Genomic DNA, 22997 nt, shown 5'->3' on the forward strand with positions numbered 1-22997 from the left:
CTGCCAAGCTCATTCAATAAAATAAAAGCAACTTTTCTTAGCTAGCATATCTTAATGCTGAGGAAAAATTAGACAAATCTCAAATTTAAGTGACTGAACTACAGTAAGTAGATCAACCACTTAAAAATCATTAATATTCTGTGATAATTATTCAGCCTCATCATCAGGTATTTGATCAACTCAAACTCTGATGGGAGGGGGAGATTTATTTTAACATAATCTAACATATATATATATATATATATATGTCAATAAATCTAAATACTTTATAAAAGGAATGGCTCTGTGGCTGCTAGGTTAATGAACCTCAATTTAAATGACTGAGTAGCAAACTTTCATTATCTTTTGTCCAGTTGAGGAACTGGCTAAATGACAGAGCTCTAATTTCAAAGAAAGTTCTCCTTGTTGTCAAAGATAAATACACTAATTTAAAAATAAAGAGAATAGATGACTCGCTTACATCCATCATACTTTAACTTTTCTGAAATATGCTTTTCCTCATTCTACCACTATTAGTATATTATTCTACTTCCTCCTCAATCAGCCCCACCTTATTCTGAAGATTCTATTCAAGCCAGTTTTCTAGAATATTCATCCTCTCCCACTCACTGAGGGAGCTCATCGTGCTGCTTGCTCCCTGGATGGTTTATGGCACTTGCCTGACAAAAAATTCTTAGTCATGGCTCTGACCCTCACTCTTGCCTCTTTTCTTTTTTTAATTCTCCATATCCCCAAGGATGTCTTTTATATTGCTTTTAATATGCAAGCAATCACCAAGTTTTCTTCACTTGGTGTTTTCCACTGCCATTTAGTCTTCTTATAATTTTGAATCTTAACAGTTCATGATGTTTTATGACTCTTATTAAGTCAGCCTCACTCAGCATATAGTGGTATTCAAAAATGTCTTTTACAGAAGGATATATAGCTTGGGAAAATCAAAAGCACTATATAATTTCCCTAATGTTAACTAGCCTAATATACTAGTTTAACGCAAGGTACAGTTCATCTTTTATACATCCAAGACATCTACCATAGTAGAAGACTCAATGAGAAGTCAATGCACTTTCATGTCATAATATGGACAATGTTTCCTATATCTAGGTGTTTTTTCCATGATGCATCTACCAATCAATCATCAATCTCTTTTGAGTAAATAATTTATTCTAAGATTTGAAATAATCAGTGCAATATCGCTTGTAGCCAAGAGATTGGAGTAATTTTTCTGTAAGTTTAAAATATTTTAGTTTTATTCATGTAGTCCCATTGAGCACATCATGCCTTTCCCATAGATAGCATACACACATTTATCAGCTCTTTGCTCTCTGTGTATTGTGTGTTCAAGTCTTATCTCCCCAATCAAAATTCAAAGTTCTAGTCTTCTGTTTTGCATTTATATTTGCATTTTGTCTTATATTTCTCCTGAGTTCCCTGAAGGTATTAGGAGAGTGTTTGATTGTTACCTGAAATTTTAACATATAGTCAAGATCTTGGTATTATTATAGAGTCATCATATCACTCCCTATACTTGTACAGATAACAAAACATAAATTGGAATCAAGATGGTAAAGGAGCAGGACAAAGTACACTAAGTATTTCTCCTTGCTTCTAACTCCTCAGAACATATCTAAAAAATGAACAGACTGGATCCTGATTTGGAAACCCAAGAAAAAGTCTTTCTTTCCACTCCAAGTTGGTATAGGGAGAAAGAAAGATCTGTGATGATCAGGGTGAGGACCATTTCAATGTATAGTAGGGCAAAATGAACATCACAACCTCATGCATGACTTGGGAACAAGTGCCAACTGGTAGCACGACTCCATGCCAGGTCATTGATTCAGAGAGGACTGAAATGGGGTCTATGGTCAGGGAGACATTCTAGAGTAAAGAGCCACAGGCTCTGGACTATGTAGGGACTAAATTCAGAAGCAAGTAGCATCAGCAGTGTGGCTCTGACCCTGAGAGTAGAGCAAGCTCTCAATTACAACTTCTAGCCCAGTCTGAACTCTTCAGAGGAATAAACAAGGAAAGAATCCTTGACTATAGGGAAGCTTGCAGATGTGTCACTCTGTACCAGAAGAAGTTTCCATCTAGCTTCATCTCAGGGTTGAAAGGAACCCAATTTGATGAAGAATTTCTTCTGTAACATTACCAACAAGTGGCTTAAAGACCTCAGATATGAGGAAGTTCACTACCTCCAGGGACAATCCATCCTACCTTTTAGAAAGGTAAGATTTTCTCCCTTATATAAAACCTACATCATCCTCTGTGTAACATCTGGCTATTGTTCCTAGTCCAGCTTTTTGGAAGCAAGCAGAACAAGACTATCAGCTGTTCCACATAACAGATCCTCAAACACTTGAAAAATTTAATCATGATCTTTTAAAATTATCCTTTCTCCAAACTAAACATCCTTGGTTTCATCAAGTGATTTTTACATGACAATCTCTCTTGTCCTCGAGCAATCCTGTCACCTCTTTTCTGCATGGAGTCTCTATGTTTCCTAAAATGGGCCATGTAAAACTGTACCTAGTACTCCAAATGTTATCTGGCAAGGGCAGATCTAGTACTTGCCCCTCATTCTGTATCCAAGGCCCCCTTAATCTCAACCTAGTATAGCATTGGCTGTCTGCTCATGAACTGCTGATTTCACATTAAACCTAAACTCTACAAGAGAATTGGTTTTAGAATTGGGTGATGTGAATTCAAGTCCTAGATCCATGACTGATTACCTTTGTAACCCTAAGGAAGTCTTAAATTCTATGGCCTATCTTTCTTCATTGCTGGTAGCTAAGTTACACAGTTGTTGGAGCACTGGATCTGGAGTGAGGAAAACAAATCCAAATCTGGATTCCAACATGCACAAGCTATGTGACTCTAGGCAAATCATTTAATATCTGCCTATTTCATTTTCCCCAGATGTAAAATGGGGAATAACACCAACCTACCAGTCTTGTGATGGTTAAAAGTGCTTTGCAAAACTTTAAGTTCTAGATAAATGTTATTATTGTTATTGTTACAGTGGAAGAGAGAACTGGGTTTGGAAAGAGATGATTGAATTTAGGTTCTAGCACTTATTATCTGTGTTAACTCAAGACTCTCACTTAAATTTTGTGGCCTCACTTTCTTCATCTATAAGATGAGGAGGTTGAACTAAATGACTTCTAAAAGCCCTTTAAAACCTTTATATATATATATATATATATATATAGCGGTCATATGTGTATATATATATATATATATACACATATGACCGCTATATATATATATATACATATGACCGCTAGATCCCTCCAAGAAGTATTATCTCATCAGTATTACCCATTCCGTACTTTTGAAATTTATTTTAAAATCATATAGAAACAACTATCAATATAGATTAAACTATTTTTAATAGCCCCCAACTTTCTAACCCATCTTGCTGATGGACACTGTGATATAGTGAAAAGTCTTGGACCTTGTCTTGGAAAGATCTAGATTTGACTCTGATCTCTGATAACTATTAATTATGTGACCATGGAGAAGTCACTGGGCATCTGTAAGCTTTGATTTTCTCATATTCAGGATAGAGGAAATAATCCCCATAGTACTGACTTTTCATGGATGTTGTGTCAAATGAGATAATATAGACAAAGCACAATGCAAGTGTCATCTGTTGTATTATGATTGGATCCCAACACTCTTTTCCAATGGGTAATCTATCTCCTAGAGCTCTGAGTTATTTGCAAATATGACAAGTATGTTTCTGATGGCTTCATCCAAGTCATTCATAAAAATATTGAAACGCACAAGGCCAAGGAAAGCTCTCTGGAGCACTCTACTAGAGACTTCACTCCACAGTGATATTAATTTATTGATAACTATTGTCTGAGTCCATTAATTCAACCAACTTAGAATCCATATAATTATACTTGTCAGCTAGCCAAGATTTTTCATGTTATCCACAAAAAAACAAGAAACTATGTTAAATATTTTTTCCCTGAAATCAAAGTATTCTCTGTTTATGGTAAATGTTCCAATCTGCCAATCCAATTTGTGGTTGTGGTTATTAAGTACTTTTAAGTCATGGCAGACCCCTTGTGATCCCATTTGAGGTTTTCTTGGCAAAGATAAAGATAGTTTTTAACATTCATTTTTATAAGATTTTGAATTTCACATTTTTCTCCTTCCCTCTACTTCTCCCTTCCTAAGATAGCAAGCAATCTGATATAGGTTATACATGTACAATTATGTTAAACGTATTTCCACATCAGTCATGTTGTGGAAAAAAAACAGAATGAAAGGGAAAAATCATGAGAAAGAAAAACCCAACAAAAGAAAGAGAAAAAACAGTGTGCTTCAATATGCATTCAGACTCCACAGTTCTTTCTCTGGATGTGGATAGAACTTTTTCTATCAAGGCTTTTTTTTTTTGGAATTGTCTTGGAACATTGTATTGCTGAGAAGAGCTAAGTTTATCAAAATTGATCATTGCACAATATTGCTATTATATATACAATGTTCTGATTCTGCTTACTTCACTGAGCATCAGTTCTTGTGAATCTTACCAGGTTTTACTGAAATCTGCCTTCTCATTATTTCTTATAGAATGATAATATTCTATTATATTTATATACCACAACTTGTTTAGCCATTCTCCAATCAATGGGCATCTCCTCAATATCCAATTCTTTGCCAAAGACCTGGCAAAATTGTAATGACCTCTTCTTAATAAATCCATGATAGCGATTATAAGCCCAAATTTATTTTAAAATATTTATAAATTATATCTAATAGTTTCAGTTTTTCCAGAAACTGAAGCCAAACACATTGACCTTTGCACAATTTATAGATCCTGCCTTCTCTTTTTACCCCAAAAATTGTAACATTCCTTTTAGATCTAATTAGCCCATTCTCTCATAAAATTAGAGTATCTTGGACACAAAAATCACCCCAATGGACTTTTAGTTAAGCCTCTGATTAAATCATTTTGATTTTGCAAGAACATTGTCAAATTACCATCTGAGCAGTCTTAATTCAATGTCTCCTGAGTTAGCCCAACCACTTGGGGCATCTCAAATTGTAAGGCAGTTTTTCCTGTTAAGTAGCAAAATTGCAGTTAATATTTTGAACTCAAATGTAGAACTTCCTATTTACGCATATTGATGATATCTCTGTAGTCCTCTTTAAAGAGTTCTATTTTGGGGGGCAGAGCCAAGATAGTGGAGTAGAAGGACTGATCTATAGAAGCTCTCCCCCTGAAGCCCATACTATACCTGTAAAAATGACTAAACAAATTCTAGAGCAGGAGAAGTCACAAAATGAGGGAGGGAGATTTCCAACCCAAGGCAGCCTGGAAAGCTGACAAGAAAAGTCTATCACACTGCGCTCAGAGTGGAGCGCAGCCCAGGTTTGGCCATGTCCTGTGGCAGGGACAGGACCAGAACAGCCTTCAGGGTGCAGAATCACAGGCAGCAGGAGCCAAATACAGCTTCAAAGATCAATGAGAAAGTTCTTTCACCTGAGTGAGAAGGGAGCAGGGTCCTGCCGTAGCCCAGGGCCCAGGCAGCCACAGGCAGCAGTACCATCCATTTGTGGGGCCCTCCACCTAAAGCCCCTGGGATAATTGAGCCCCTGATCTGGGTCTCAGCCCTGAGTGGCAGTGCTGGGATAAGGAGGAACACTGGTAGGTGGAGCTGATGGAGGCTCTGGACAGGGAATTCTACTTACAGATCCTGGCCAGAAAAGCTTGTGGTTGCTTCCAGACCAGAGCACAGGCCAAGAGAGGAGTAAACTCCCCTCCCATGATTGTGCCATCTTGGAGGAACTGAGAACTTACAGGTCCCTAGAGTATACCCTCCCTTTGACAAAGGACTCAAAAGTCAAGTAACTGGTTTGGAAAATTCCCAGAAAATGGGGAAAAATTAAGACTATAGAAGGTTACTTTCTTAGTGAACAGGTATTTTCATCCATCGTTTCAGATGAGGAAGAACAATGCATACCACCAGAAGTTAAGCCTTCCAAAACCTCCAAAATAAATATACAATGGGAGGCCATGGGAGAGTTCAAAAGGGATTTTGAAAATGAAGTAAGAGAGAGGAAGAACTGGGAAGAGAAATGAGAGTGATGCAAGAAAATCATGAAAAGTGAGTCAGCAGCTTGCTAAAGCAGACCCAAAAAATGCTGAAGAAAATAACTCCTTTAAAAGTAGACTAACCCAAATAGCAAAAGAGATAAAAAAAAGCCAAGGAGAAGAATGCTTTAAAAGGCAGAATTAGCCAAATGAGAAAGGGAGGTTCAAAAGCTCACTGAAGAAAATAATTCGTTAAAAATTAGAATGGAGCAGATGGAAGCTAATGACTTCAAGAAATTACAAAAGAAAATCAAAAGAATGAAAAAATAGAAGACAATGTGAAATATCTCATTGGAGAAACAATTGAACTGGAAATAGATCTAGGAGAGACAATTTAAAATTTACGGGGCTACCTGAAAGCCATGATCAAAAAAAGAGCATAGACATCATCTTTTAAGAAACTATAAATGAAAACAGCCCTGATATTCTAGAACCAGTGGATAAAATAAGTATTGAAAGAATCCATCAATCACCTTATGAAAGAGGTCCAAAAAGAAAAATGCCTAGGAAATATTATAGGCAAATTTCAGAGTTCCCAGATCAAGGAAAAAATATTGCAAGCATCCATAAAGAAACAATTCAAGTATTGTGGAAATACAATCAGGATAACACAAGATCTAGCAGCTTCTACATTAAAGGATCAAGGGGCTTTCAATATGATATTCCAGAAGTCAAAGGAACTAAGATTAAAACCAAGAATCACCTACCCAGCAAAACTGAGTATAATACTTCAGGGGGAAAAATGGAAAGAGAGGACTTTCAAGCATTCTTGATGAAAAGACCAGAACTGGATAGAAAATTTCACTTTCAGAAACAAGAATCAAGAGAAGCATGAAAAGGTAAATGGGAAAGAAAAATCATAAGGGACTTACTAAAGTTGAACTGTTTATATTCCTACATGAAAAGATAATATTTGTAAGTTTTGAAACTTTTCTCAGTATTTGGGCAGTTGGAAGGATTACACACTTACACACACACACACACACACACACACACAGAGATGGCACAGGGTGAGTTGAATAGGAAGGGATGATAACTAAAAAAATAAATTTAAGGGGTGAGAGAGGAATATATTGGGAGGAGAAAGGGAGAAATGGAACAGGGCAAATTATCTCTCATAAAAGGCAAGAAAAAGCTTTGTTCAATGGAGGGGAAAAGGGGAGAGGTGAGAGGCAAAAAGTGAAGCTTACTCTCATCACATTTGGCCTAAGGAGGGAACTACATGCACACTCAATTTGGTATGAAAATCTATCTTACACTACAGGAAAGTAGGGGAGAAGGGGACAAGTGGGGTGGGAAGCAATGATAGAAGGGAGGGCAAATGGGAGGAAGGAGTAATTAAAAGTAAACACTTTAGGGGGAGGGGCAAGGTGAAAAGAAACAATAGAATAAATGAGGGGCAGGATAGGATGGAGGGAAATACAGTTACTCTTTCACAACATGACTATTATGGAAGTCTTTTGCAAAGTTACACATATATAGCCTATATTGAATTGCTTACCTTCTCAGTGGGGATGAGTGGAGAGGGAGGAAGGGAGAGAAGTTGGAACTCAAAGTTTTAAGAACAAATGTTGATAATTTTTTTTACATGCAACTGGGAAATAAGAAATACAGGTAATGGGGTATAGAAATTTTTCTTGCCCTAGAAGAAAAGAGAGAAGATGAGGATAAGGGAAGGGAGGTATGTGATAGAAGGGAGGGCAGATTGGGGGAAGGGGTAATCAGAATGTATGGTGTTTGGGGGTAGGGGAGGGGAAACAGGGGGAGAAAATTTGGAACTCAAAATTTGGTGGAAATGAATGTTGAAAACTAAAAGTAAATAAATAAAATTTGAAAAAGAGGTCTACTTTCACATGATCATGTAAATGTCATAGGCTTTGATTTTACACATCATTCTAGCTTGTTATTGGTCTTCCTGATCCTATCATTCAATGTGATTTTTACCTTCATATAATCTGAAAGGTGATGAATATTACATTTATTATTTATTATCTAAGGTGTTGATAAAAATGTTGAAGCCAAAAATACCAAATACAATCAGCTTATACACTCTACTAAAAATCCTATGATTCTCACAATAGGACCTCAGATTCTTCTTCTAATATGAGGGTCATGGAATAGAAAATACAGCAGTTTCCTTTCAGCCACAATAATCTAAGTAATGTTAAAATTCATATTTTTAAGGTATTCTTTGTAGAAAAAAATTTTAAAGGTGATATAGGATTCCTACTTATAGCAGCAGAAAATATAATTCAGCAATAATTTAAAAAATCAAGATCAAAAACACATGACAGCTCTATAAAGCATGAATGGTGAATTTGAAGATAAAATATAAGGAGGTAGTCAAAGGATTATACATCAAGCCACAAGATTAACTCACAGTTAAACATGGTAGTCAAAGTTCAGAATCATAAAAACAAATTTTAAATTACAAGTAAAATGTTTGCACATTTCATGTAAAAGCAATAGCTATAATCCATGATTACATTCCTTTACTAGAAATCAATGAAAATTGGAATATATTACTCTGGAAAACAAAGATCATTTGCCAACCCAAAGTAATATTACCCCCCAAATTGAGCTGAAATATCCAAGAAAATAAAGGGTCATTCAACCAATGGGAAAATTTCAATCATGCCTTCAAAAGAAAACAGAAGGGAGTAGGTATTCGGCACACATACCCACACACATGCACACATTCACACACATACACACAGACATGCACACATGTGCACACACGCACACACAAAGACAATGCAGAGGAATATTAGGCAATTTCAGATGCTAATAAATGGCAGGAAAATAAAATGTTTTCAGATTTTTCTTTTAGGGAAGAGTTAGATAAGGCTATGCATATTGTATGAGGGAATCTTTTTGTTTTATCTTCTGAAAAAACTTGCATGTTGTCTGAGAGAGAAGTAAAGATGAAGAAAGCATCATGATTCTAAGAAATAAAACATAAGAAGAAAAATCAGGAGGAAAAAAGGAGGAAGTAGTGAATTAATATTTAAGGGGAAGATACACCAAGATCATAAAAAGTAAACTACAGGTTTTCAATTTCTTTTTTTGCCTTTAGGATAGTGGAAATGCAAACATACAAATACAGAACATTTGGGAGTGGATCACAGAATAAAGAATGGAAATTGGCTCTCATTAGGAGAAAGGAAATGCTCTAGAAGTATAGCAAAGAAAATCCATAGAAGCAGGAATAATAAGAAGGCAATCATACTATTTTAGGAAATTTTGTTTAACAAATTGGCATCCTGTGACTTAATGCTAAGTTCCACTGGTGGGAGGAAGAGGTAGAGAACTAAAGGAGACACAGCTCAAAGAGGTGTGAAAAAGGGTCAGTAGTGTTCAGAGAGAGAAAATGACATGGTACCAACAAGATAAGCTATGATAAAAAAGATAAAGTACAATATTAGGTCTCTTAGATTTAGGTTATAGACCCCTTCCCATTGGATCTTGCTAGCTTGGTTAAAAATGAACATTCTTAGGAATAGATTCCTGAATAACCAAAAAGGGAGGGGTAAAGAGAAAATTCCCATGGTGTTTCTGGAGAATGGCATTCCAATTTGATATAACTTAAATTTAAAGCATGGATGAGGTTGGAAGGGGACAGGAAGGATTGGCAGTTCATTCATATTTGAACTGAGAAAGGGGAGAGTAAAACCAACCACAAATGGAAATGAGAGAATATACACAACAATTAAAGTGAGCTAAAGGAACTAGGGATTGAGATCAATGCACTAAAAATGCAATGGAAAATAATAGAAAACAAACAAGTAGAGACCTTAAAGCCTGAAGAAAAGAAGAAATGTTGAACAGTTGATATGAAATATGGAAATTGAGGGAGGGAGAGAAAAGGCTAACATGAAACAGAACTAAGAACTTGTTCTTTGGGGGAAAAAGTGACAAAATCAGCAAACCAGTTTACCAAATAAAGAAAAAAGAGAAGAAAAGTGAATTATAAAAAAGATATATCAACAAGATAAAGGAATATATAACGAAATGAAAGAAAAAAGGGGAATGACAAGAGGCATATGAAGAAGATGGGTTAGATGTGGAGTATAAACCGTCTTGAACTTAATCATTGACCTTTTCTCTGAGGATGCCCAGTCCATGATTTTCGTATGGTAGTTTTTATAATCTGTGAAATTAAACATGATAGTCAAGGTTCTATGGTTTTCATAAACCATAGCAAAAGTGACAATTCAAAGACAATGACTTTATAAAGTACCCACATTGACAAAACAAGAATTATAGATTTTAAACAACCAAATCTCAAAAAAGGAATAAGCAAGATATGCACTGCTTAAGGGGTGTGTGGCATGGTGAGGAATACCAGAATACCAGAAGTGGGGAATCTGGAAACTCTGGGCCACAGGTGGTTTTCTAGGTCCTTGGGTACAGTCTTTTGACTGAGACCAAGTTTTACAGAACAAATTCTTTTATTAAGGGGATTTGTTCTATGAAGTTTGGATTCAGTCAGATGACCACATTTGAGGACCTAGATGACCACATGTGACCCGAAAGCCATAGATCAGATCAATTTACACTTGAATTTCATCAAACATTTTATTTTATTTTTTTGGAGTGGGGAGGCAGAGAAAAACGGGGTTAAATGACAATGTCACACAGCGAGTCAAGTGCCTGAGACCAAATTTGAACTCAAGTCCTCCTGACTCCAGAGCTGGTGCTCTATTCACTGCACCACCTAGCTGCCCTTAAACATTTTAAAAATAATATCTATGTTACACTTTCTTTTCAAAAATAGAAGCAAAAGACATTTTTGAAAAATCTTTTTATGAGACAAATATTTTTACTATACAAATTAAAAATTCACAAAACACATGTTATAGGACAATTAAATATATATTAAATGTATTAATATATTAAAATCCTAAAAGTAAAAACTCAGTAATTGATACAAAAAAATAATTTACTATAACCAAGCTGTCTTTATATCATGGATGAAAGGTTAGTTTAAACACGTTAGGGGGGAAATTGATAATTAACTGTAGATTCATAATTGCATAAACCACAAAATTATGACAATAAATGCCAAAAATACGTTTCATTAACAATCCTAAAAATCACATGTGTAGAAAGACTCTTCCTTAATATAAGCCAAAGAATATATCTAAAACCAAAAGCTATCATTATGTACAATAGAGATACACTAGAATCTTTACTATTAAAAAAAAGTTAATTCAAAGATGCCCCCTTTCCACACTGTTATTTGACATAGTTCTAGAAATTCTAGTTACAGCAATGACATGAGAACATGTTAGAAATTATCTGTCTATCTGTCTGTCTATCTATCTATCTATCTATCTATCTATCTATCTATCTATCTATCTATCCATCTATCTATCTATCTGGATAGGCACAAGATCTATGATTCCCTAGCATAGGGAACTCTCAGGTGAGGAAACTTCTTTAGTAGTGCAAGTACACACCTTCTCTTCAATTTATAATCTTGGAGAGTTTCCTGTAGCACTGAAAAGTAAACTTGTCCAGGGATACACAATCAGTATTTGTCAAAAGAAGGATGTAAAGGAAGAATCCCTTATGTTCTGTTCCATTCCCTTCTTTTTCTTTCCCTTCTCTTCCCTTCTTGACTCCAAGCCTAACTCAGTCACTCTCTCCTCTCCTCTCTTTCCCTTTCCCTTTCCCTTTCCCTTTCCCTCTCCCTGTCATTTCTCTCTCCTCTCTCCTCTCTCTCTCTCTCTCTCTCTCTCTCTCTCTCTCTCTCTCTCTCTCTCTCTCTCTCTCTCTCTCACACACACACACACACACACACACACACACACACACACTTTGAAAACCCCAGAAATATATAGATGTTAATCTGCTAAGGCACAGGCAATATTTGTATAAATGTAACTATAAAATACAGAAAACAAATCAATGCATAATTGGAGAAATGCTCAGTGCAACATAGTCATGGTGACAATACCTACATAGATTTGCACATTTGGTGCTATAAAAAACAAATTGCCACTTTGATATTGGAATTAGGCAAAAAACAATAACAAACTTCACTTGGAAGAAAAATCGCAAACAAAATGATAAAGAATTTTTAAAAGATATGAGTATAATGAAAAAATTTTATTGCATTATACTAAATGATGAGTATGAGAAATTCACAGAAATGTGAGAAGACACATATGAACAGATGCAGAAGGAAGTAAACAGAACCAGGTGGAAAAAAAGCACAAAAACACAGCCATGTAAATTAAAAAATTTCTAAAAGGAAATCTAACTGAATAACTCAATTGTAAAAGAAATGATGAGCCTGGATAACAGGAAATGATATATGTTTTTTCTCAACTTGGTTAAAAGGTAGGCAACTAAAAGTGCACCATGTTGAGTCATTGTTAGATTTGGTTACCCAACATGGCATTTTTGTCTAATTGGTTTTCTTTCTTACATGATAAGGTTCAATTTGGGGTTGAACATTTTTTTCTTTTAAAAAAGAGATAGCTCTCATGTAAAGACAAAGAGCATAAATAAAACATTTTTTAAAGTTCACATGATACTCTTGACAATTTAGGTAGTATAGCAGCAGCTGAATTAAATGTCAATGAATTATTTTTAAAGTATACAGTGGTGTAGGATAACTTGCCTTTTAATGACTGACTCACTGACTCATGTTCTTCTAATTGATATACATCTAAAAACCTCTATAAATTTTGCAATGTGGATTCTCACTTCACCAATGCAGATTACCACCCCTTCATGTTGTAGTAAATGGAATTTATTATCTGAAAAAGTTCCTAACATGGGACTTAAATTTTTGGTGCAGATTCATCCTTCTTTAACCTAGCTATGCTGGTCCAGAGCCTATGTAGTCTATTATCAAACAGAGGTAGGATCACTGGGAGCTTATGCTCTACTGGAATGTCATTAGAGAGCCCAATGTCAACTCCACACAGCAATGAAGAGTACAAGTGGGTGTTCATGGAAGAAAAAATTGATAAATAAAACTATTATGGAATAATTTTACATGTATATATAATATATACATATATATGTATATATTGTATATGTGTGTGTCTAATGTAGCCATCTTGAGAGGGGTGAGAGGGGAGTGGAGAGAAAAAGAAAAAGAAAATTACACGCTAACTTCATTATATATTTAAGAGGAATAAAAAGTTGCATGTAATCAATTTGCAGTTTCAGGTACAATCACTTTTCTTCTATTCTACTGTTATAGAAATGCTTGTTTTGTTTCTTAAGTTCAGAATAATCCATTTTCAGAAGAAAGCATATTATTATGTTGGTATGCAGTTCTACCATTGCAAAGCATCCCAGATGGCAGGAGAGTAAGAGTAAGATTTAGAAAAGACAAATACACTTAAAAGAGAAGGACCTTTCCTCCACACTAACAAAGAATATATAATAGGAAATCTAAAAACCATTTTCTAAATATACTCGACACATAAAGAGATGGGCATATCAAAAAACAGCATAAGCTATGGAAGGCAAAGTAACCAAAATATCTAGAACCCAAGTCAAATAGCTCAGTAACTGAAACCACTAAAGAATAAGGAAAACAGGTGCATGCAGGAGGAAAAGGTGGGAGGAAAATACACATAAGAGAATATTAAAGGCACATGGAGTACATTAAGGGGTGTGAACTGTGTGGTTCTTTGACCAGTTCTCCAAGTTTGCTCTGGATGGCACGTTAAAGGCAATGGTAAAATTTGAAAATCCATAAAGAATAAATGAACTTTGCACAGAGTTTAAGGAACAAACTAGAAAATTCTGACAAATGCTAAATTAACTTTTTCTCATCTTCACAATAAAAGGAAATTAGATATATTTAATGATTTTTAATGAATCAGTCTAACCTCCACACTGTTCCCCCTTACCCCATCCTGAAGAAATGCAAATATTTCTTATTCTACCACATACTCCACATACATCTCAATTCCTGTCTCCTGATCTTAGACATTTTCTGATTTCTATCTCCAGTCTATTGTGAGCACAAATTCTCCATATTCTTCCCTCATAATAAGGTGTGCAATATATACATCTTCTAGGAGCCAGCAGAACCCAAGGAACATGATCTCACTGTAGGATGTCTAATAATTTACGTGGGAAATAGAAAATTAAACATATGGGAGACAACCATACTTTTACAGGTGTTTCCCTTCTTATGAAAGATAATATTTTGAATCGATGCCTCCAAAATAAGGGCAATTCTCCCCTTTTATGGCCATTACATGCTGAGCCAAAGAACTGATGCCAGCATCCCAAAAACATTGGCACCATTTTTCTAACCATTTCATGTGTGTGGTCTACTCCTTTCCCTTCCCACTGTTATTATTTTAGTTCAGACTCTGGCACCCTTTCCTCCAGACTATTGCCATAATCTCCTAACTAATCACTTTCTACACACGGCTCCTCCCCCTGGCCATCATGTATGTCACTCCCCAGATAAACTTCCTAAAATCACCAGATGTGTGCCAAAAAATAATTAGTAACAATAATGTTTTATTATGAGATAATAAGAAAATGCTATTAAATAACATTTATATATAGTACTTACTATGTGCAAGGCACTGTGCTAAAGACTTGATAATTATTATTTCCTTCGATCCTCCCAATAACCCTGGGAGGTAGGTGTTATGTTTATCCCCATTTTACAGATGAGGACATTAAGGCAAACAGTGGTTGAGAGACTTGCCCAATATCATATAACTATTACGTGTCTCAAGTTGGATTTGAACTCAGGTCTTCTTGATTCCAGGTCTGGCACTCTATACACTGGGCCACCCAGTTTCCCATAGACCTAACCCTTCCATGGACCTAATCCATCAAGCAACAAGTATTTATTGACATCTACTACGTCCCAGACATTGTACTAAGCACTGTAGTTAACAAGTACAAAAAATATCATTCTTGTGATAAAAAATCTTCTGTTTCTCCATCGTCTACCCAATGATGCCCAAGTTCCTGACTTTCAAAGACCAAATCCAATCATATTGTTCCTTTAGACTTCACTCCCTACCCCAGGTACACTTTTTGTGAGGGCATCAGGGCCCTCTACATCACCATTCTATGTTTGTCCTTCGTTTTCAAAGAGGATCATGACATCAGGGAAATGATGATATGACTTACAGTTGACTTTGATTTGAGTGAGGGAGGTGCTGTGCAAGGTCACCAACCTCTCTCCTTCAGATCCATCTGGGTCCAGTGACCAGATATTCATCAGGATGAAGAGAAATGGGCCTGATGTTCTAATTTTACAATATATTTTACATTTGTCCTATTCTCTCCACTCAGTTCCAGACATTGAGAATTGGGGGACAGGAAGAGGGAATAAGTATCTATTAAGCACTTATTGTAGGTTAGGCATTATGTTAAACACTTACAAATATCATCTCATTTGACTGTCACAACAACCATGGGAAGTGTGTATTATTATGACCCCCATCTTATAGTTAAGGAGACTGAGGTAGATGGATGGTAAGTAACTTGGCCAGAGTCACACAGTTAGTAAGTATTTGAGGTCAGATTTGAACTCAGATCTTTCTGATTCTAAACCCAGTGCTATCTCCATGATGCTAACTTACTAACAGAGTAGGAGAAATGGGTATAAATCTCAGCTATGTAACTAGCAACATATCACTTAAAATCATTTTTTCCCTCTCTTCCTAAAAAGGAGACAATAATCCTTGCTCTTATCAATTTCACAAGATTACTGTGAATGTGAGTTCTACTTGGTGGTTTATTTATCCCATAATTTTAATTACTTGTATAGGATTACAAATGGGCTTTCCCAGATGCGATATCATCCATACGTGTACCAAGTTACAACCATGGACAGTAAGTTCTGCAGAGGAAACTAAATGTGGTAACAGGACCATCGGAGATTTCTACCTCTCTATCCCTGCTCCTGCTTTGGGGACTTTCCCCAGGCAACCACTTTTCTTTCTTTTCTTTTTTTTTTTTTTTTTTGTGCAATGGTAATCTAACCATTTGATGTTCTCACTTTATCAATATCAACTGTCAATACTCACCTGAGAGTACAATGATATGATTCAAGTGAAGATAAGGTCATTGGGCAGATGTGACCGGAATTATTTTGCCTTTGAGTAATATGAATTATGAAAATATGTCCCTAGAAATGTTTCTAGAAAAGTAAAGTCAACTCCAGCTCCCTTTCTAGACATTTTCTGAAATGATCAGTTTGCTCTAATAATTATACATAAGATAAGTCATGGATATGTTCTCTAAAATATATATGTATATATATATATATATATATATATACTATATATATATATATATTAAATGGCTTTGCAGTTTGTCAGTAATTTGGAAGTCCAGATTCCTTTCTTCCCAGGGAGAAAAGGAGAGGAGGGAGAAGGGAGAGACTGGGAAAGGCAACTTTCAACACCATGGATTTCATACTACATTGGGAGAAATTCAAGTTTAAATTCCTCCAGGTTGCTTGTTTTTTGTTGCTGCTTTGAGCCCATGTGGGAAATGCAACAGCCACTCATAAACCTGATCCTACTCCTGATTGTGACAGAAGCTTTGAATAACCATCTTACCCGGGATGATTTGTTCTTCCTCAGGCAGCCTAGTGTCTTTCTTGCCTCCAGGTGTTCCCCTTATTGGTTTCAGACTTAATGTGGTCACTCCATTGGTTTAGCCTTAATGAAACTCTGAACACCTGAACTCAAATGATTAATTCACCAGCCCCTACAGCTGGGTGTTCTACCTTGACCGGTCAGATTGTAATTTCCCAAGATTCGTAGGATCCTAGAACTTAAAACTGAATGGGAATCTAGAGGTTACCCAACTCTTTCATTTTAGAAAGGAGAAACCTGAGGCCCAGGATAGTTTAAATTACTTACCCAAGGTAAATTAGAGGTGAGTTTGACCCCTAGTTCTCTGACTTCAGAGATCATGTTCTTTCCAAAACCAACCTCAGTCCCACCTATCATAGCCATAGGGCTTGTTTAAGAGTCTGTAGAAGAGGTAGGAGAGCTTATCTCTAGCTCTATACACATCTTTAAAAAATGACAAATATTGTCATCCTATGTTACACTGTGATAATTTGATAAGTTTCATGAACTTTGGTGTCATTGGAGTGGTATTTCCTGAATTCCTTCCAATTACCCATCCTCCACACCTTTTTATCCTATGAGATTCTTATCCTTCTCTTTTAATAAATCCTCCATAAGGAAGTTTTCCTTTGACTTTTTTTTAAATATCTGAAAGAATGTTTGGCTTTCTCTCATCTATTAATCTCAATAAGAATAAGACATGGCAAAAATTAATACCAATTAGCCTCACCTTTCTGGTCAAACATTTCTTTGGTCCTATTTTTGGTGACATTTCTTATGTGCAAGTTCATTGGTATTATGCTGCATCCTGATTGCATTCCCCATGTGAGTCCTTCCATTTCCACTTTGTAAAATCATCAAAATTCGAATTAGAAGGGGTCTTAGAGGTCATCCATTCTAATCTATAGTTAACTAAGACTCTGCTCTACAGCATACCTAATAATCAATTATCCAGGTTCCACCAGAAAATCTCTAATGCGCGGGAAACACTACCTCCTGTGGAAGCCCTTTCACTTCTGGAGAGAACTCAATTTTCTTGACATTGAACATGCAATCTGTTTTTCAGCTACTTCCAGCCATTGCTCCCAGTTGTGCATTCTGGGGCAAAGAAAAATTCAATGAATCCTTCATCCAGTGTGGCAGAACCTCAATATATAGTCAGAGATATCATGAACTCCCTACCTTCCTTTTAAAAATACATAGAATTTTGTTAAGAATTAAAGTCACTCACTGATTAATAGTCTGCAAATTAGTCTTTTTTCTTTTTTTGGAAAAAAAAATGGGACAATATTTGCCCCACACTCAGACCTGCAATACCTTTTTTAATGTCTGTGGTCTTTTAAAGATCATTGCACTACTTCAGCAATCACATCTGGCAGTTTTCTTTTATTTTTTCAATATTCTGGGATGTATTTTGTCTGAGCCTAGTGACTTGAATTTAACAAGAAAGCCTAGATACTTTCTAAATTTCTCTCTTACATATTTTGATTTTAAACTCTCAATTAGGCTTTTGTTTTTTATTGTTCTATCCTTTCCAGTCAAAAGACTATTTTCTCTGGAAATGAATACAAAAAAAATAGGAATTGAGGCTCTCCATCATCCCCTTCCAAACCATTCTGTGCACCTATCCTATCCCTTTGCTCATCTTCCTCTTTGTCCCAATATAGTTTTTTAATACCTTTTTGCTGTTTTTTAGTGTTTTTCCACTAATTTCAATGCTCTTGATGCTATGCATCAAGGACAAAATCATGGTCATGTTTTTATATCCATCCTCTCTTATTAGGAGGGAAGAATCATCCTCCCTATGAATGAAAGAAAAAAATTAATAAAGCATTTATAAAGACTCCGTTTGGCAAGGTGATTAGAGCCTCTTTGACATTTAAGATCCAAAGCCACTTCAGTTAGCCTGACTGAGAGTCCAATTCATTACCCTAACAAGAGGAAAAACTCCCAGTGGCAACAATGGAAATGTTGAGTGTGCAAGGAAAACAAAACAAGTCTCTCATTTTGTCTGAAGTTAGTAGCTCGATCAGGGTTAAATGTCACTTAACCTGACCTTTTCATTCCATTTGCTGGACATAGCTTTGGCTGGGAGGATGTGGACCAAAAACAAACAGCCAAGAAAACATGGAATTCAGTGCACCAGCCTGCAGCAAATCCCCAAAGAACTATCTCCTTTCAATGCATCAGTTGAGAAAGTATTTGTTCATGTTTCCACCCTGGCGGGAATGTGCTGGACAATTTGATTGGAAGGTAATGAAGCTGTGATGTGGTGACGGCCTTGTACTGAATCCAGCTAGCTGTAAAGCAAAGGAACAGGCTCATTTGGCAAGAGCAGAGGGGAAAGGGAGAACGGGCCAAGCTGGCCCATCCAGCACCTCCCTTAACACTCCCAGAGCAGATGGCGTTTTATCACTTCAGTACTGTGTGTGCATGCATGGGGTTTTCCACCTGGCAGATTTTTTCCCAGTGAAGTCGGCCTGAGTGCCCAGGTCTCACTGCATGAAAAATTTGTGGCAGGAAAAAGGGAAAACACATGTGCACGACATCAGCCTGCCGTTTTGCCCCAAAGTCACTATGATGCACCATTCTGGCATTACTTTGGAAAGCTGTATAATTAAGTCAGGGACAGTTTCCATGTTGTGCCAATCCGTATTCATAAGGGTTTTTTTCTTCTAACTATAGATGTAGATTACTTGACTACTTGAGTGGCTGAAATCAATCTACTTAAAATGAAAATACACTGCACTTAAAAAAAAAAAAGTATTTGGCCACATCCTTAGCATGCATATAACATGTAACCTTCAGTGGTTACAGGATTTTCATACCTAATGTCTTGAATCTCCCTCAATAGCATGGTCAAATTGGTAATATGAATCTTTCTCCCATTTTACAGAGCAGAAAACTAAGTCTCAGGGGAAGTTAATTCAGAAAAGTCTAGTCTTACCCAACGCCAGAAAGCTAGTAAGTTGCCACCAAAATGGGACTTCTGACTCTATGTCCAGCGTTCTTTCCATTCTGAATTGCTTCAGGGGAAAGTCTGTACATCCATTTGAAGGCAGGAAATAGGCTTTAATAAAAGCTCATTTATTAGGAAGCACATTCTTAGCTCTGCTTGGGTAGGAGTTGCTTATTATTTCCCATCAGCTTTCAAACGTTCAGCCTGACCTTAGGAGCTTGAGCTAAGCCAAAGCAATTGAATTCGGAAGAGAATTGAAAGTTTATTATGTGCACTACACCGTGTGACTTGTTTTTCTTTCTTTTCCTCCTCCCCTTTTCTTTTCTTTGCTTGTATAATGACCATTTGGTAGGGAAAGAGAATACTCTTATAAATCAACTTTCTCTTGGCTCATTTCCTCCTTTTCTCATTTGCACAGTCTCTTGTGTAGTCCTTTTTATGGCTCTACTATGGACATAACACCCCGATTACCGATTACCTCCCCTACTTTATTGTATATTTGCATCTGAAAGGTCCCTCCTTTCTATTTTCCAACAGTTAGGTAAATCTAAACATAGTCATCCAGGACCTAGATGAGTCACAACACATCCTGATAACTTCAATACCTTACACTGATGCAATGCTTTTCTATTTTTGTGAATACCCTTATATCTGTGTTCTCTTTTGGTGAAAAAAATACATATCTGATTGAAAGTCAACTTCTTTATGAACTGACCATTGTAAAGTAATAGTATTTCCTCTTGGTTTACAAGAATAGCTTTTCTTTAACATACCATTGGATGAATTTATGTTCCATAAGCTCATTCTCTGATATTCTAAAGCCACTTAGGGACTTTGTTAGCTGGTGCTTTTGTTTTGGTCAAGTTCAAAGGTATTTTTCTGACTTGCTGCTATCCCCAAGAACAATTTGTATGACAGGCAAGACTTTATTACAAGAGGGTAAGATTTTGTGAGTTTTGCCATTAAAACTTCTGGGAAAGACTACTTACTATGACAAGATTTTGATATGGAGAGTTATCGTGTGACTTTAAGTGAATTAGTTAACCTTCCTGTGCTCTGTGTTCTTCACCTATAAAATGGAAATAATATTATTAACATAGAGTGGGTAGGGGTAATTAACAAGAATAATTGTAAATGATTTGAAGACATAATAAGGTCCATGAACATAAAAGCAAAGAATATTCAGCTTTATTAGAATTCATTATAATCACAAAGAATTCTACATTATATTCAAATATTCTTGGAAATTGTCTGATAACCACAAGATTCATCTAGTCAGTTCTTAGTAAGTGACTTATTAATTCACCGGTTGTAATGGAATGTAGACTATGTCACAAGAGTCCACACTAGGCAGGAAAATTTCAGTATGGTCTTTTATGAAGTCACAAGGATTTTTAAAATAATAGGGAGTTATAAAGCACCAAGAAAAGATAAGATTGCTAAGACTAATAACTGCCATTTATATAATCTTTTAAGTACGTTATCTTCTTTCTTGTGCCCTGGTGATATTTTTATGACATTTCTGAAATGCAAGTTCTTATTGGTACAATGCCACATCCTGATGGCATTCCTAGTGTATGGTTTTCTGTTTCTACTTCGCAGAATCATCAAATCTCAGGATTAGAAGGGCCTCAGAGATCATTTGCTCCAAACTATAAATTACATCCTATGAGGTAGTTAAATGCAATTTTGATCACCTCCACTTCAAAAATGAAGAAACTTTATTAAAATCAAGTGTTGTTTTGATTTTTAATTCTTTTTAGATTTTCAAATCTCCCAACTTCTCTACGACTTTACCTAGTAGAATCAGAGAATTTTATAGCCCAATACATCTGAAATCATCTAATCCAAGTCACTGTATAAATGAAGACACTGGAAGGTCCAATGGTCTAGTAACTCTTCCATGGTCAGTTTATCTATACCATCAGCAGACTGGATTTGAATTCAAGTTTTTCTAACTGCATGTCCCACACTTTATACCCTATGCCACACTACTTCTCATCTGTGTGATACCAGACAAATCACTATGAAGAAACCTCTAAACCCAGCCAGCCACTGGCCAGAGACAAGATAGGTAATATTTTGGATTTTCAGGTATGCAAAATAAGTTATCTCATAAAAACTTCCTCAAGCTATAAAATATTTTCTAAGGGAATTAGGTAAAGACACGAAAAGTGTCTTCTATTTTTAAGTTCCCAAGAGAGAAAACAAAATAGCATTTCTCCTACCCAGACTTGTGGTTTTATCCCCTTCCTTAAAGTGATAGCTACATTATTTCAACAGTGAGTGACCCACAACTCCAAGCCCATCTTTTTAATTATCATTCTAGTACATAAAGTGATAAATTGAAAAGCAAAGTCAGTGAATCAGTATGGATGTCAGACTGAAAGAGAGCTGCTGATGTGGCAGTGGAAAGAAAGGGACCAAGATAGGACCATGGATCTAATCACATACTTTCCTACCTGGTTCTGTACAATGCCAGACTGAAAACTCTGGACAACCAGGCTGACATGTAAATGAAAACTAGACAGCAATATAGTTTGTTGTTTTCTTTCTGAAATTTGAGGCATTAGTTAACTTTTATTGTCTTTTTTGACAGTGATCATAAGGGCCTAAAAATACCCTCACTCCAGTGAAATTGCATGTGAGTTTAGTTTGTAAGTGAGCCTTTCCTTGGCACTTGAACAAGATCAAATGGCAGTTGCCAAATATAGTACTTAAAGGACACATTTAAAAAGGCTTCGTAAAGTGTCTGTTTCTTTTGCTCTGAAGATTCTTAAGACATCCTTGGAAAACTATTAACCAGCCTTGCTTTTCCAAATTAGATCAGTTCAACTCAGTAAGCGTTTATTAAGTACCTACTATTTACTTGTCAGTATGGATGGAACCAGGGATATAAAGTCAAAACTGAAAGTAGTCTGGAAACCACAACATTTCACAAAATTGGATTAGGAAGAGACTGAAAGAATTGTGAACCTTCACAACCACCAGACCACTACATAGGTGTCTTTAGTTTAGTTGTTTTTTTTATGTTAGATGTGAAGGTTCAATTTGGAGAGAGATATTTCCAGATATAACTGTTTTATTTGGGGAAAAAAGGAGGGGGGACAAATAAAATGTATAGACCGTCTTATATATCATGTATCTGCCTATTGTAAAGCATTTGCTTCTGATTTAGTTAGGACTACTTTGTTAAGTGAATCTAGATTGGTGAGACATGAGTCTATATGTGAAATATGAATATTTGGGTTAAAAAATATCCTTCATTCACCAAAACCAGATGGGGAAGGAGGGTTGTAAATTGACAGTAGTCCATCTGGAGAGAGAGAGAGAGAGAGAG

General features: G+C 36.1%; 1 long non-coding RNA gene across 1 annotated transcript in view; it reads right to left on the reverse strand.

Moving 5' to 3' along the window:
- The window catches only part of LOC140522436 (uncharacterized), a 29261-nt gene extending 12483 nt beyond the window's left edge, over positions 1 to 16778 (reverse strand). The window contains exon 1 of the long non-coding RNA XR_011973342.1: positions 16681 to 16778. This is a non-coding gene — a long non-coding RNA (uncharacterized lncRNA). The remainder of the gene's footprint in view (positions 1 to 16680) is intronic.
- Between the last annotated feature and the right edge of the window lie 6219 nt (positions 16779 to 22997).

Source organism: Notamacropus eugenii, chromosome 1 (genome assembly GCF_028372415.1).
Source record: "Notamacropus eugenii isolate mMacEug1 chromosome 1, mMacEug1.pri_v2, whole genome shotgun sequence".
NCBI lineage: Eukaryota > Metazoa > Chordata > Mammalia > Diprotodontia > Macropodidae > Notamacropus > Notamacropus eugenii.